The 16032-nt window shown below is 36.6% G+C and overlaps 1 protein-coding gene across 13 annotated transcripts in view; it reads right to left on the bottom strand.

Moving 5' to 3' along the window:
- Positions 1-16032, bottom strand: part of HDAC4 (histone deacetylase 4) — a 71416-nt gene that overhangs the window by 23831 nt on the left and 31553 nt on the right. Inside the window, exon 3 of one of the 13 annotated variants that reach the window (XM_073093564.1) lies at positions 4498-4557. The exons of the other annotated variants lie outside the window; for them this stretch is intronic. The gene's annotated coding sequence lies outside the window, so the exon portion shown is untranslated. The remainder of the gene's footprint in view (positions 1-4497; positions 4558-16032) is intronic. 13 annotated transcript variants of the gene reach the window in all.

The following is a 16032-nucleotide window of genomic DNA, read 5'->3' as shown; positions in this document are numbered from 1 at the left end:
CAAATTATGGCCATGCTTGACGCACACCATTGGCAACAAAATGTCCCCGCAAGGTCGAATCAAGCCGTGGTTAAAGACACTTACTATTGTACAAATTGCAATACTGCTCTTATCGTTTACGAAGTTAATAATTGCTTTCAAATTCATACATATAGAATAGTGTTCCGATACAGCAACAAAGCTATAATCCTTTCCATGAGGAGAAATAGGGCAGAGATCAGATGTATGCAATAATTCATGACAAGTCTAGTTCGGAGCGCTGCGCAGGAGTGAATCACGGCTATAAATAGTGTGGCTATAATTAGTTTACCATACAAAGACTATACCGAGACCGCTTGCAAGGATTCCGGCAGCATTGAGTCACGTGCAAACGCTCTTTGTCTTCGATAAACATTATTTTTTGTTTTATTGCCTATTGCAATGCTCACTCGTTAAGTTTACAACATGATGCTATTTTTAGAACAAAACACAAGTAGTATTTGTGTCTCATCATGTATTTCTACTGTTTAGTTAAAATACATAAGTAGTAAGGTAAGTAGATAAGTCACATTTAATTAAGTATTAGTTATTTATAGTTTATTAGACCAAATAATGGAATATAAAAGAGTAAAATAATATAACAATTCCAAAAAATATCACTTTCTATAGTGTAACACGCTGTATATGTCATAGAATGTAGACTTAATGAAATTGGTAGAAAGCCGGAAGCGTCTCCAATAAGTCCAATAACTTAGCAAAGCTTTACTTTAATCCGAGTATTTCATGTTAGGTAAGAATTTGTGCAACACTGTTATCACATTGTCCGAATGCCGCCTACGGGCTGTTGCTGAATAGATAATTGAATGCGCTAGATTCTCAAGCAGCAAGATTAATACATTCAACTATTTATAGAACTGTCGAGTTTCTATACAAATGCAGTTCCCCCACGCCGCCATTTATATCATCGAGGAGCCTTCAAATGTCATGTAAATGTGGAGGCTGTAGTACTTAAGTATTGAATAGAAGTATTATAGGCTACAATCTCTACATATTGTAATTGAGCATAAGGTGAGCAATTTGCGCTTATTGTCGAAATAAGTAAAACGTTCCTCAACCTGGCACACCCACTCGCCCACCTAAAACTTGTTACGCAGCGCACCCCTCGAGTGCAAGGTGCAAGGTGACAATCAACCTGCAGCAACCTGCGCGGTTCCCGGTGGTCGGCGCGGCGGGTGTGGGGTTCTCGGTCCTCTCCCGCTTCGCGTGTACTCTATAAACAGATGCGCGCATTCCATGCTGTGGTATTTTTAGCCGTGGGCTAATTCTGGACCATCTTCATAATACTGACACTTGTCTCGGGAACTTTTTTGTTAGAGCTTCTTTTATATATACAAAGTGGATTCTTGTATTTTAATGTTTAATTCTTCTTATAAACGACAAATGACGTTAGATAGAATACATGCCGGGATTGGCATTGACAGATTTGTTTAGGTTCGGTGACTCAGCCAAAAATAAGCAGATACATTTTTTATTCAAAGTTTATTTTAGCTTATATCGTCAGCGTTGATTTAAAAATACGTAAGTATTTTAAAAATAGACGCATTAGAGAAATATTCCGTCTGATTTTCCTTACAATAAAACTAATATATAAATACAGCGGAGTCAAGATCTGATTTACTAATAGTGTCCGTAGCCAATAGTCGTATACAAGCGTTAATATTATTATAAAAGATATTCCCAACCTGTTCCCCTCCGCTCGAGCCGACATCCATCAGCGAAGGGTTGGCCGGCGCTATTTCTGCCCAACAAAGGCTGAAACAGGCCGGCCTGCCGCACTAGCGCTAAATATAACCCGTTCGATACTTTCCCACTCGCGGGTTATTCTTGGACTTGGTTATACAAGGAGCTATTTTGGTGCCCTTTTTGTTTAGTTGCGCATGATTGAATTCAAAACAGTCTCACATTATTGTTGGCTTATACATTGAAGAAAAAGCGGTAGGTAGACTTTATTATTACTTTTAACTCCTATTGCATGGACTTATATTATATCAAGACAAAAAAAACTGAAAGTCATTGTCTGTAACTAGTATTAAGTCACTTCTAATAATGTGCATTGTATGATAATTTATATAAATAAATTCACATATACATATATAAATTATATAAATAATTCACGCTTCATAGTCGTAACTTGTACCTATAGACGAGGAAGAATCCTCGACTCGAATTCTCGGTCAGGGAATTCATAAACACCCACGTAAAGGAAAATATGCAAACAATTTAGATTTAAGCTGGAACATTTGTTTTTTTATAGTTGCAAAGCGTAAAACATTTTAAAGCTCGCCGATATAATAATGTTTACATTTTTGTAGCAGATAAACAATATCGGAAGATCGTGGGAGTTTTCGTAGTAATTGCGGGCGTGGGCGGCGGCCTGGGCGCGGCTAGTACGGCTGCACGACAAAGAAGATACTTGATAGTGAGCAAATTGAACAGCTCTACAGATGTTTCACCGATACTACGCTTAATTAAAGTTCTAATTTTAGACCTACACTATAAAGAATAAAATTCTTAACGAACTGTTACAGAGTTATTTATTGTCGATTGACGACTACAAGATATATTCTGTCTGTCGTGATAAATTATTTATGCTCTCATTAAATGTATGTATTTTTATGCGTCTATATAAGTAGATTGAGACAAAATAGTTGAAATCATTTTAAAAATATATTTTCTATTGTTCAATCGATTTGTTTTTCTTTGATAACTAGCTATCGACAAATAAAAAAAACAACTTCTCTATAATTATTGTAGTCGAATTTAAACCACAAGACGTAACGTAAAAATTGTAGGTTCGACGTAATTATAAATTAAAGAGACTCGCCGTAATAAAAATATAAACAATAATTACCTTAGATTTCGTGTTTAATAATAAAGGTTGTCATACAGCAATCAATAATTTTGTTAACCGTGATAAATTTTTACTTTTCATGGATCCTTGTTCTATCTGCGGAGAATTGTTTGTATAGTACTATATTATTACCTAAGAAAGAAAAAATAGAAATTAGCGTAGGACGATTAAAAACTTCTTAAAAGCTCCTTAATCTTTAATATAAATTTATATCCCACTGCTGTTTGAAATGCCACGAGGATACACCCACTACTTAACTGGAAGTAAACTAAAGTATGTTCTTAGGATTCTGACTCTGAGGCTATGTAATGGTAACTCTCGATTTTACTGTGGTTTGCTATATATTAGAAGCGCGCTCGTACCCCCTATGCAAAACTCTTTTACAATGAAAATAATTTGTCCGCTATTAATTGTTCCGTATGTACGTGCGGGACATGAGGCGTGCTATAAATACGCCGCTATACACGGACGCTGGAGTGCGCGGGCGTGCCAAACAAACAATCAAATTAGTTTTTTAGTGGCACCGCCGCCGCACCGGTAATGGATTACTTGGACGCCGCACGCAATTTAGCCCATGACAAGTTATTTTAAAATCTGCCCCGAATTGTTTAATCGAACAAAATGTATATGAGATTTTGACACAAATGTTGATTACTCCTGTGGAATGTATTACGACAGTAAGTACCTTTCTCACTTTGTATGATTCACAAATCTATATTTAATATATATAATATATGTTCGCACACATTAATGTCATGTTAAATTATTTCAATAAAATGTTGTATGTATGGTTGGTTCTATCTCGATCTTGGAAGATATTATACTTCTGGTTCGGAAATGTAGCGGTTTTGTAAAGACAGTTTAATATGATATTTAAATTTTTGGACAAATTATAATTTTATTTGCTCATGGGGCTACAGGGCAAACGATGTGTAATTTTACATTACACTGACGCAATACCAAAAGACGTGTGTAGAGAACCGGTTGTAGCAGCGCTGATATTTGGCGGCTCATTGAATAGCTTCGTTGTCTATTCGTCTTAGCACGCGGCTAGTTAAGACGATTAAATTAATTGTTTACCGTGATCACAGTAACGTGTATTCTCTCAAGAACTTATTATCGAATCTCATTCCTATCGGTCCTCATATAACGGTCAAACATACCATACACATACTCGTATGTATTCAAACAGCCCGGTTACTATTAACATTAATTAAAAATAACAATGTTTCAAGACGCTAAAGGGTATGAGTAGTCTGTATATCTAAAGTTATTTTATTGGGACTCTAGCACAAGACCGCACTAATTTACTGGGCTACTGTGAGCGTAACTGCTGGCAAAACTCCGTAACTGTAGTTTAAAGTTTCCGGATTCCAGACTCAGTGTTATCTTTGTGAGGGAGTGTTTTGTTTTAAATATAGAGTTGCCGATTTGTTCGAATATTATTTCCGCAACGTGTCAAAATATTATGACGATACAATGATACGTCTTCCAGTACGCGTACGCACTATAAATGGTTGTATCCCCTCGTATTTGTATTGTTGATATCATGCTTAACGCAGAACCCGAAGTTTGTAAAAGGATGAAGTAAATATAATGCCGAGTACCTTAAGTGATGATTCGCAGGAGTTTGCGACATACGTTGGGCCAGCAATGACGTCACATACCTGTAACAAATTAATATAAAATTAACATACAATTTTCTTACTATACATATACACAAGTGCTATGTTAATAATTAAATATTAACCGAGTAAAATTTGGAATTGTGAGCGGAAATCGTCCGATTAACTGTATCTACATACAGGCTGGCAGCAAGAAGTGGAACACCACTAGGTACTACGATGTGTATATCCTTTGGAGGAATCATAACCAATCTCTACCACGCACCCCTCTAGGGGCTGGGAGATGAAAGATTTTTTTCTTACCTAATCTAGTCAGTTTTGGCTTTCTTGTTTACAATTAGTAAGTAAATGATATTTAAATTACTATGTTACAATTGTTTCTAGTAGGTACGTCCATGTACTCGTAAGTAAAATGGAGCGCACAGTGACAACTCATGCAGCTAATGTAGCGTGGCGGCGTAAAATTCGCCTGTCGATGGGTGACACGGCGGCGCTATTTCTGACCCGATCGGAATAGGATTTCCGCGTGCGTAAACCGGGCTATTTGAGCCGCGCGCCGCACCGTCTCTCCGTGGAAACATTGCCGCGACGAATTGCCGCCACTCGCCAGCGCCGGCCATCTCGACAGACAGAGCCGGACAGAACTAGGGACGACGAATATGAACTGAACTCTGGTTTAAGAGTATATCATAGTCACGGAAATATTCCAACAGAAATATCTATCGATCCAAATACCTATATATTAAATCTACATCTTTAGTCTACACTAATGTTCAGGCTATGTATCTTTGTGTCCATATTTTTATATAATACCTAAATCGTGATGTGGCCTATACTACAGCCATAAAACAATCGCCTACTTTAAGATTAAGTTGTTATCCTTGAAGATATTCATAAGATTCTGTTTACTACGTCAAGAGGTCAAAAAACGATGAATCCACACACACAATCTTACTCTTAAGATTAATACAGGTACATCTGTATGCAACAAGAGTTTCAAGTACAACATCATACAAAGGGTTTTATACAATAATATGTTGAATGCCTCGGGCGTACAGTAAGTACTGGTAACCCAGATATAACCGAACGTCCAAATGCCAAAAGTAATAACCCGGTTACGAAACACTCCGAACACAAGTGGAAACGATCGACCAAACATATTGCAGTGTTGCAATACTCTCCCACTTGGGGGTTTTATCCCTTACTTACAACTCGTACTTACGATATCTTTAGCAAATCGACAAATCGAACAAAATTATCAATCAAATTGATCAAACTCGATAATGTTACATTTTAGTAAAGTCAATCGAGTAGATTAAGGATTCCGCTAGTCTATAAAATGAGAAGTCTATGCGTGTGCGTCTTTTCGTAGTAAGTAAATGCGTGTAGTTCCGGGACAAGAATAAGGCTACGGTATACCCTGCCAGAGAAAATTTGCTTTAGATATATAAAATGTTATTGTTTTGCTAAAAAAAATGTTAAAAATCGGTTATTAAAAACATTGAATAAACGTGTGAACGCAAATAGGCATTATTTGCTGAGAAAAGTTATAGCACAATATATTTTTAAAAACAATGACACTGAAACATGTTAGGCAATTCAATGATTAACTTCTATAGTATCACCAGTATGTCTGGAAAACTTTCCACGTATCTTGAATCATGAACAAGGTTGCTTATTCAAAATTTGCACATTTACCGCTGACCTCCTTCTTGCGCAATTAACATGTATACATAATATAATTTAATAGTTATGCATGTAATGAAATTATACTCACTTAAAATTGCTTTACTTGTGACAGGTTCATTTATACCTTAAACTGGATCAATAAATGATTAAATTGTACAAAATTTTATCACTTTGGTAGTGCAACTTGACGTATTATAAATGATGTATTGTAATGGTAAATCTATATTAATATGAAATGTACAAAATATATGCTACATGTATTTATAATTTCACAAATATAGTTATTTTATACAGTAACTAATTAATTTTCATAACTGTGGGTCGTAAATTCATAATAACCGCAATTGCAAATTATAGATAGAAAGCAAGTCGGGCACTTGTGATGCTACAGCGTGGGCTTACACCGTCGTGGGCGTGAAGCTGCGAGCGTGAGGCAGTGACGCTGGCGGTGCGACGCCGACGCGGCACGATAAGGTTTCCGGCGGGGTCGACGCCCTTCCGCTGCACTATCGGTCAGCTGCCGCCGGTGACATTGCCGTATCCGACCCGCCCTGGGAACCGACACCATGGGGGCTCAATTCGCTGATAACGGGACGTCGTTCCTTATCGCTGACTGTTCTTGTAAGCAACTTTTTTGGGATATCTCAATACGTCTTTGGAATAGACGTACCCAAATACTAAGGCCTATTTATTAAAAAAATCCTTATAGGTTACATTTTTTTTCCCATTCCTTTAAGTAACATAATTTCGTAAATTCAGCATGTACCGATATAAAGTGACGAGTTATAAATGAACAAGAAACAAACAACAATAAATCAATCTTGTTTACTCACAATAATCCGGAGATAATACAAGGTATAGTTGCATCGATTAATAGCATTCCCCGTGCATGCCAAGCGTGATTATCCATTTAGAGTGAATGGCAAGAGTTATCTCTCTAAATATACCGTGGGAGCGCCGAGCTTCCCGATTCTCGTCCCAGTTGCGCGGCCAGTTGGCGCCCGCGCGGCGCAGCGCCGTCAATTAGCCGCCGATGATTGCCAACCGATCGACACTCGCAAACTTTGACAGCCACTACTAAGTTTGCCGGCAATACTGTTACTGCACGCCCATTTATAGATAATTACTCAACTAACTCTTAACAGAATAGCGTCAGCTTCCCTGTTCTCTTCCCAGTTGCGGGTTTGGCGTCTGTAGAGGGCTGTCGCGTTGCCATCACTTAGTTACTTATGATTGGCACTCGATCGGTATTGCTCAGATTACGAGTCTGTGTATGTATGTCAATTGCTTTATTAAAACATGGCAGTTGCAAATCAATCGCGATGTATATGTAAACTGATAATTTCCGGTATCTCTTCTTCTATCCTTTGTATTCTAGTCTATAAGTAATAGTTCCTTAAATATGGTTTTCTTAAGGTTAACATGATGATGTCATTGTATGATGATAAGTCAATTATCTGAATATTAGCTTGTCCCCAGGCGCAGCTGACCCCGAGGCTGCACCCCACCGCAGCCAGTAATAACCGCTGGTGACCTTGGCCGGGCGAGGCGGGGTGCACGTTGTGCAAGCGCACTATTCTGGTGCATCACCTTGCTGCGCGCACCCGCTGCCGCCGTGCGCCGCCTTGCGACACCGCGCATTGAATTACCTGCACCGTGCACACCGCTCCACACACTCGCTCCTATGATAACTACTATTCCACGATCACAGGTCAAGGAACTTACTGATTTTATTAAGAAATATTCGCGATAACAAGTTATCGTGACTAGATTACTAACTTCAGAAAATTTAATACCACAGAATAAAACTAGAGAACATCTGTAATATAATACCTATACACACTGGCTTACTTGTCAATAAAATGAACGTCGTACTTCCGGCGTAATATTGAGTAGAATAATTCTAAGTCTTTTAAGACTCTACTTTTTCAGAAAGCTTTTCCCTATGTCAATGTTTACTTAAATGAAAAAATATGTATCGTGTGACGTTACTTCAACTCCATGACAAGTTATAGATGAGTATCTTTCTGTTAACATGTTTTTTCAAAAGATATTTCTAAACATCTACGAATTCTTGCGCTGCAACAGTTTTACCTACCCTATATTAAAATTATCGGTTGGTCATTTGGTTAAAATCAAGTGTTGGTAATTAAAGTTCAATAGAGTTATGTCACCTGTATGTCTCCACCATCCATTGAACCATCCATTTGTACTTGACAAGTGACAACGTTGTTGCCATGTTTACATCATGAAAAAGTAATCACTGAACGTTGAACATTTCACAGTATGTACATAATATAGGTACCTAATGGCTTAAGTTGGTATATTTTAAATGAAAAGCTACCCAAAGTGAAATTGGACATTATCCAATTTTAAAAACACATATTTCAGGACTGACAATAATTACTGATGACAAAAGATTGCGTTGTGCTAACAAGTTTATTTTTAATCATGACTTCACGAATGTCCATAAATCACAAAAGCAATTCATATAATTTGTGATTTAAGACATTTTTACTTCAATAACGGCGCAACCTAATATTAAACCTAATAGTTAACCATTGAAATAGACAACTGTATCCTACTATAAGTAGATTTTTATCTATGTTTATTCATGTTTCAATAACATGGATGAGAGAAAACAAAATATAGAATTTCCAATTCCTCTTAAATCAAAACCAGGGATAGATTTAATATTGGGAACGGTAAGTGAAAAGTGAATGTCACATAGAACGCAACAAATCGGTCGGCCTTGACCGCGATGTATCAGTCGCACGCCGCTCCGGTCACCGGTCATCGGTCACCCATACACGCATAGCGCATACGTGCAAATATTACCAATTTGCCATTTAAAACCTGCTTATACTAATTCAGCTTCATTTAAATATAGTTTCCATTAACAACCTAAAGTCTATAAAAAACTATGTAATTTATTGATGCCGCCGCACGCGATATTTTCGGAATATTTTTTTTTATTCCATAAGCGGTCTCATATTAATATTCTTATTCGATCCGAGAACCGTATGTATTGATTATTTTCTTGTTTTTCAGAACGGGAAGTTTTTAAAATCTATATTAAGGTTAATTTGATTCTAGAGGAAAAACATCCAAAATAGTGTCTGCGAAATCATTGCAGCGTAAGCACACTTGATATTCAGGTACAGTGATTAGTTAATCGGCTTGCAGAGCAGACCCCTCGTAATGATTCCCAGTGCAATTAGCGCAGATGCATTCACCTTGACCGTAATATGACAGACTGTGGGTCGCCGGTGCCCACTGCGACCACGTCATGCGCACGTACGTGTAAGTAGTAAGTACCAACATGCTGTTGCGATGCATGTTAAAATAAGAATAATGTCTATGACTTCTCGTGAAATCAGTCTTTTCCGCCAACCATATCCATGGAACGCTAAAACTGAATGCTGCTGCTGATAAAGCTTGGACAGAGGATCATAATTTTTTGAAGCTCCATTTATATCCACACACATTGAAGACAATGTTCGTAGCAAACAAAATCTTATTCATCTATACAATATTTTCACAAACACAGTCCGTGTCTGCGGGGTAGGAAAATATTTTTTGACTGCCGCGATACGAATCTGTCACGCTCTATGTCTGCAGATGTACCTAAATGAATCCTAATTCTAGCAATCGCCTACTCAGCCTTATAGTTATCTAACCCTAATCCTAGTCTTGTTACTGTAGACAGCGTCTTTTCCATTCTCCCCGACTACTCCTGCTCTACATTGGTTTAATACTTTTACATGTTTAAAGCTTTCACATATTTACTGGGCATCTCATTGGCACCAACTTTAAAATGAAACATACGAGAAATATCGATAACACAAATAAACAATCACAACCAACAAAATTTTCCGATTACAATTCCATCAATGAATATTCAAAACAACATTTCTTATCAAGAGTAAAGATACATCCGACTTGAAATATTTACTTTAATTGATTAAACAATGACCCCGTTTTGGTTTGTTTTATGTGATAGCGGAACACTTCCAAAGTGTTTATCAGACAAAGTGCGCTTTACGCGTTTCATTAATATAAAATATTGCGTTAAACACTTCTGCTGAACGGAATTACATCTTAATTCTTAGGCAATTACACATTTTATCTTGGCACACTCTCACATTAACGCATGTTTTGTCGCATTTCAATCTGAAGCTTACTTAATGTTATTTGTTATTCGCAATATCAAGTGTATAATAGCATTAAATAAATGTGTAATAGCATTAAATTAACACTGTTTAACGGTAAAAAATAATAATAAATTTCAAGTCTATACTTTTAGTTGGTTCATATAGAAGAGTTGACCAATGTATGCGTGAACGGTTAATAGCGCGTGGAAATTTGTAAGAGTTAGGCATTCGTCGAACCCTGACCCTTTAGACTAGAAGCGGTTGGCGGCGCTCCAATTGGGTGCGAGTGTTATGCATCGAAATGTTGTCGCCCAGAATCTCGTGAGCGTCTCTTACGCATCTTATTATCTTATTAGACAAAAGTCTATTCTAATTACCCATTACAAAGTACTTCCTATACTATTTATTCCCAAATAAAGGGGTTTACAACTTTACATTACAACTTATTATATAAAAAAAAAATACACGAAACAACCGATAAAAAAGACTACAAATTTCTTTCAACCGACAAACAACCCGTTATATCCCGTCGTAAATGAGATATATTTAAATTTGATGTAAACATTTTTATCTCAAACATAACATTAATGAAATCCGTGTATAAATAGTATTGAGACGTCATACAGTAAGCAGTTAAATGGTTTGATCGAACCAGTGTTAACGTGTACTCTGGCAATGGTTAAGAGGTGCCAGTGACGCGAGTGTTGTGCTGTCGGTTCTTGTAGAGATCTACCGAACATAACGTTCCTGCCGCCACGAGCCGCGCTGGCGACCGGCCAACAGCGCTCGGTAAATGATAATTTAATTGAACTACAAATACAATAACCAATATCAAATTAACACAGCCACGCTACAAAAGTTCCCCGCTGCGCAGTGCATTGAGTAGTAACCCGTAAATGGGTCGAGAATGTTAACGTATTTTCAACTCTTTCGAAGTGTATGTCAGACTTAAAAGGAAATGTTTCACATTCTTTTGCTGGCATTCGTTATCACACTCTCTAGCACACGGCAATACGTCAACACGTAATGTGTAAACGTAAAATCTTACGAAATAATCTATTGCTATCAATGAGGAATGGAAATATCATTTTGTTGTATGTAAATTTTCTTAAAGGAGAATCGCAATGAATCCGAGGGGTGCATTTTACGAAATATATGGTAAAGCTGTCCATGTCGTAGACGCTGGCCGGGATCCAATCAGGTGCGGAGACTATAACTATAACGTCGTTTGGCCATCTCTAATAATATGCGGGCCGGTGCGCGGTGCCCACTACTGCCCACCGTTTATAGACTAACAATAATAGCCGAGGGAACTGGACGTGCCCGTATATATAGACGACCTGACGCGCCGATATTTGTGTCCAATTAGAAACCGTCCATTTGTATATTTATAGAGTGAATTAATGCGATGCTCGAATACTTGTCCAAATAGATGAAACCTGTTCGGAAATCACTTTTGGATTTCGTTATTTTATGTCTGAATAAAGTAAAACGAAAACTCCTCACGATAAAAATCTGAAACAGACGAAACTAAGAAAGTACGAAATCGAAAAATGAAACATCGAATTGTCTTAACGACAAGCGACAAAAAGCCTTTTCAAAACTAAAAATAATATCTAGACATTGTGCAAACTTTTCTATACAAAATTACTTAATTTACGATAATTGTGACCTACGTATTATTAAATATTATTAACAATAAAAATTCATTTATCTTCAAGTTATATAATTAAGATTATTTAGAAATAAAAAGCGCCAATGTTAAAGCAGAATTAATTTTTAATTAATCTTCATTATAAATATATTATTTTTAATCATAACTTTTAAGTGTTATTTAATATAAGGATAATGATCCTTCCTCCGCGGATGTGTATATTTAATACATTGTTACGGGAATAGTATTTTTTTTAAATTAATAACACTTTTTAATTTGACCACTTACTACGATTTGTTTGCTGCAAACAATCTCACCATAGATACTATCAAACAGTATTCGTCTCAAAATGTACCTAATGATAACAATAAAACAAAACGTCAGAATCTACTTTGACGGGACTCTCCCTCAAGAATAAATAATTATAGGATTTTACGAGAACCGAAAAAGCACGGAGTTTGACAAATCAAATCAAAATGTTATTGTGAAAAATAAATAACAATAGGTCTTAATTCTCTATTTTCCCTCCACAAATGAATACACAATAATGGTATAGCAAATTTAACAATTATGTCTTAAAATAAAATAATAAAAAAAAATAACAATATTATTATATGCTACGCGTGCGTATGGCATAGCGCTACATTATACATAGGTACATGTATGTATTGTAACATCGACTTACGACAAAATTGTATTACATTAATCACTACAGAGGACGTTGCTCCTTACATTTTTAGAAATGTTCAAACAAAATTGGTAATAAAGGCAATGTTTGAGATCAACAATGTGCAGTGCGATGGCGGCGCGAGCCAAATTGCTTCTCGCGAAAGGGCTGCATTCCGGCCGCGTGCGTCATTTCCGGCTACGGATTTAACCACCTGCCCGTCCTTTAGTTTCCGTTAGCTTTGACATTTATAAACCTGTACTTATTGCCGTTATTGCTGTATAATTTTATTCTCAAAAAATATTAAAATCTTATTAATTACATAGCAATAATGTTGCTCTTACAGAAAAAAATATATGTTCCACTGCTAAGCATAGGTACCTCTTCTTTCAAACTGAGAAGGATTTAAGCAAACGCTGCCCAAGTGTGGATTAGTAGACTTTGGAATATATTTTTAGAACATTTTACTGAATACCTGAGCAAATAGGTACCTCGAATTAGATATGCTTGTATTTCTTCAACATGAAAGCAAATATTGATTAATTTCTTCGGGAAAGTCTTAAGCGGTTAACTTTACCCTGTTTTATGATGCATAAAGAAATTTTATTATTAACGTCTCATTTTACGTGATTTACTGCAAGAACAAACTACCCTTCCAGTTCAAGTACAACCAAAACCCCAATCTTATTAAAACATAGCCAGTACTCTAAGTAATTGTCTCCATAGCTCGGTTAAGTAGGGCCCACCTGTGGTTCGTGTTGACACGCAACACGAGGCCTAGACCTTCGGGGGCGCGTGGGCGAGCCGCGCGGCGTGCGGTAGGTCGCGCGATCGATTCCCGTTCCCTCGCACGCTTCCCAAACTAATTGTATATTTTTTTACAAGTACAAAATGGAGATAACGTTCTCTATACTAGTCGGAAACAGAAGAGGGTCTTGGGCTCAAACTCCGGTTATACAAGCATTCAAATGACATATCTCTGCCCACGGCGGTGCATTAGATAAATTCAAGTTTAGTTTTCTCTCTAAGTGTACGTATTAGTATGCTTCTCTTTTTATCAGTCTAAAGAAAGCACTTACTAGTTTACGGCATAGGGAGTTGTAGCGTAGACGGTAGTAAAAGATATTCATTTTTTTAATTTGTTTTCATTTGTCGCGATAACAACAATAATCTACAATTACAGCACCATTCCTGAAACACTCATGCATTTAGGCTAAAGTTAAAGGCTATTGTTTGTTTCTAATACCGAAGTTTTAGGGGGACTATAACACAAGCCAATTTCTCATTAATCAGGCAATCAATCAGCACCGGTTTGTGTGATGGTTAGAATTCAATTTCTATTACATTGCCTTGTCATTGACCTAAACGTAATTATTTCGTGGCCATTCCATTTGTATACAAGAAACGATTAAATAATATGAATGTAATTCATACGAATATCCATACTTACATACATATTTATGCTAACGTGCGAGTATTTATAATTTCCGTGGCATATGCATAAACAATAATTTTATAAATATGAAACAATCCTTGCCACGGAAAGTTCCGTTAATAATTTATATAATTAGAGGAAACATGCCTATATTTAGATACTCTGTTATTACTTGTATAAGCGTTGCACTAACATGATTGAGCATAAAGTAAGAATAAGCTAAAGGGCAATATTACATAACAAACAATAAAATCATTAAAAATAAAAATACACTGTATGTTGTTTATCAAGTAAAAATATGATGGTTGGTCTTGTCTCTATGTATGCTTGTTCTTGGGGTATAAGTATCATTGAAACTTTTAAACTTAATACTGATTTATTAAGTTTAAAAGTTATGCCCCTACCAGTCGTTGGCCCTCCGAGCAATAGCCTAATGTCTTTAGTCTACAAATTACTCTAAATTAGCAACCTAAATGTCAGCAAACTTTTCATCTACAGATTTAATTAACAAGAAATCTGCCACATAGCGAAAATAATAACACAGCACTTACTTAATGCTTTAGAAACGCGTTCATGATCCAACTACCAATTGTACAATGTTATTGATATAAATAATATGCCTACGCAAAAACGTGATCTTGAACTTGAAAGTTACACAATACCTACATATATTATCTACAATTCTACACGATAAATATTATCAGTTACTATGGGTCTCTTTATCGCCTATTTCCTCTATATAATATCAATGAATCAATGTGGGGAGCCCCACGAGCACTTAAATCAAAATTTTAAAATGCTGTCCAATCATCGACGGTTTTTTGAGTATTCTTATGATGCTGTAAGCCGCTAGAGTAGGAAAAAAGTAGATATGTAGAGTCATAGGTTATGGTTAAGGCGGTCGCATATCATTTGCTAGTTGTTACCAGGAGAGAGCGGTGGCAGGTGGTGCGGTCCGGCCGGAGCGCGCCGCGGCTCATTGGCGTTTCCTGTGCCCGGACCTTTGCCACACATAATTGCGCCGCGACCTGCCCACGGTGCCCACTGAGTCAGGTGTCGACAAATAGCTCGGGTTAACTACCGAGGATCAAGTGCACGCTTGTTTTACTCGGCTAAATTGGAGTAGGTACTAGAGAAGATGAGACATACGGACCCTTCATGTGTATCCATTTTCACACGAAGCGACGAAAAGAAGAGTATTGTGCTTTCGGCATTTGTATCGTAAGAAAATTTAATTATTGAATCTGTGTATACATTTCAAGATATCATACTTTAATCTTTAGACATGTTTAATAGTTAACATTTTTTAACAATTTATAGTTAAAAAATGTTAAAAAATTTATTCAACAAAGTAGACCTTGCTTGTAAGGTAAAGGAAATTAAAAGGAACGCGAACAAAAACGAGCCCTTTCTTATAATTAAGCTATTTAATAAGGAACTAAGCAAGTAAAACTGATTTAGTGGGTCGTTGGGCGTCGGTCGGGTGATTAAGATCACGCTCGTGGGGTAAAATTGGGTAACCAGAGCGACGCAATCGTTACCTTGATTTATGGCGTCTAGTCGCCATCGGGGCTAAATATAACTAATTATGACAATTTGTTATATTTTAAATTGCGCAACGTTTGAATGCCCAGTGAACACTTGTGTTTAATAGCTTTTGTCTTCGACGTTAACCTATTAATACAGTGTTGCATTATTCCGAGTTGAAAAATCCCACGAGATAATTCAGTTTGAATACTGTTAAGACGATTTGAGTTTTTGACATAATGACGATGAATGAAAAAATAAGTAACTTAAATAATTTTAATTAAATATCTCCTTTTATTACCCTATTGATTATACTAAATTTCTTAATCTTCATCAACAATTCTGAATTAATATTTATTATTTATAAATACTAATATACCTAGTTGGAATG

Source organism: Epargyreus clarus, unplaced genomic scaffold (assembly GCF_041222505.1).
Source record: "Epargyreus clarus isolate Ecla_fem2 unplaced genomic scaffold, WU_Ecla_fem_2.2 ptg000004l, whole genome shotgun sequence".
In the NCBI taxonomy this organism is placed as follows: Eukaryota; Metazoa; Arthropoda; class Insecta; order Lepidoptera; family Hesperiidae; genus Epargyreus; species Epargyreus clarus.
The sequence above is the reverse complement of the archived record's forward strand: the minus strand, read 5'-3'. Positions and strand labels throughout refer to the sequence as shown.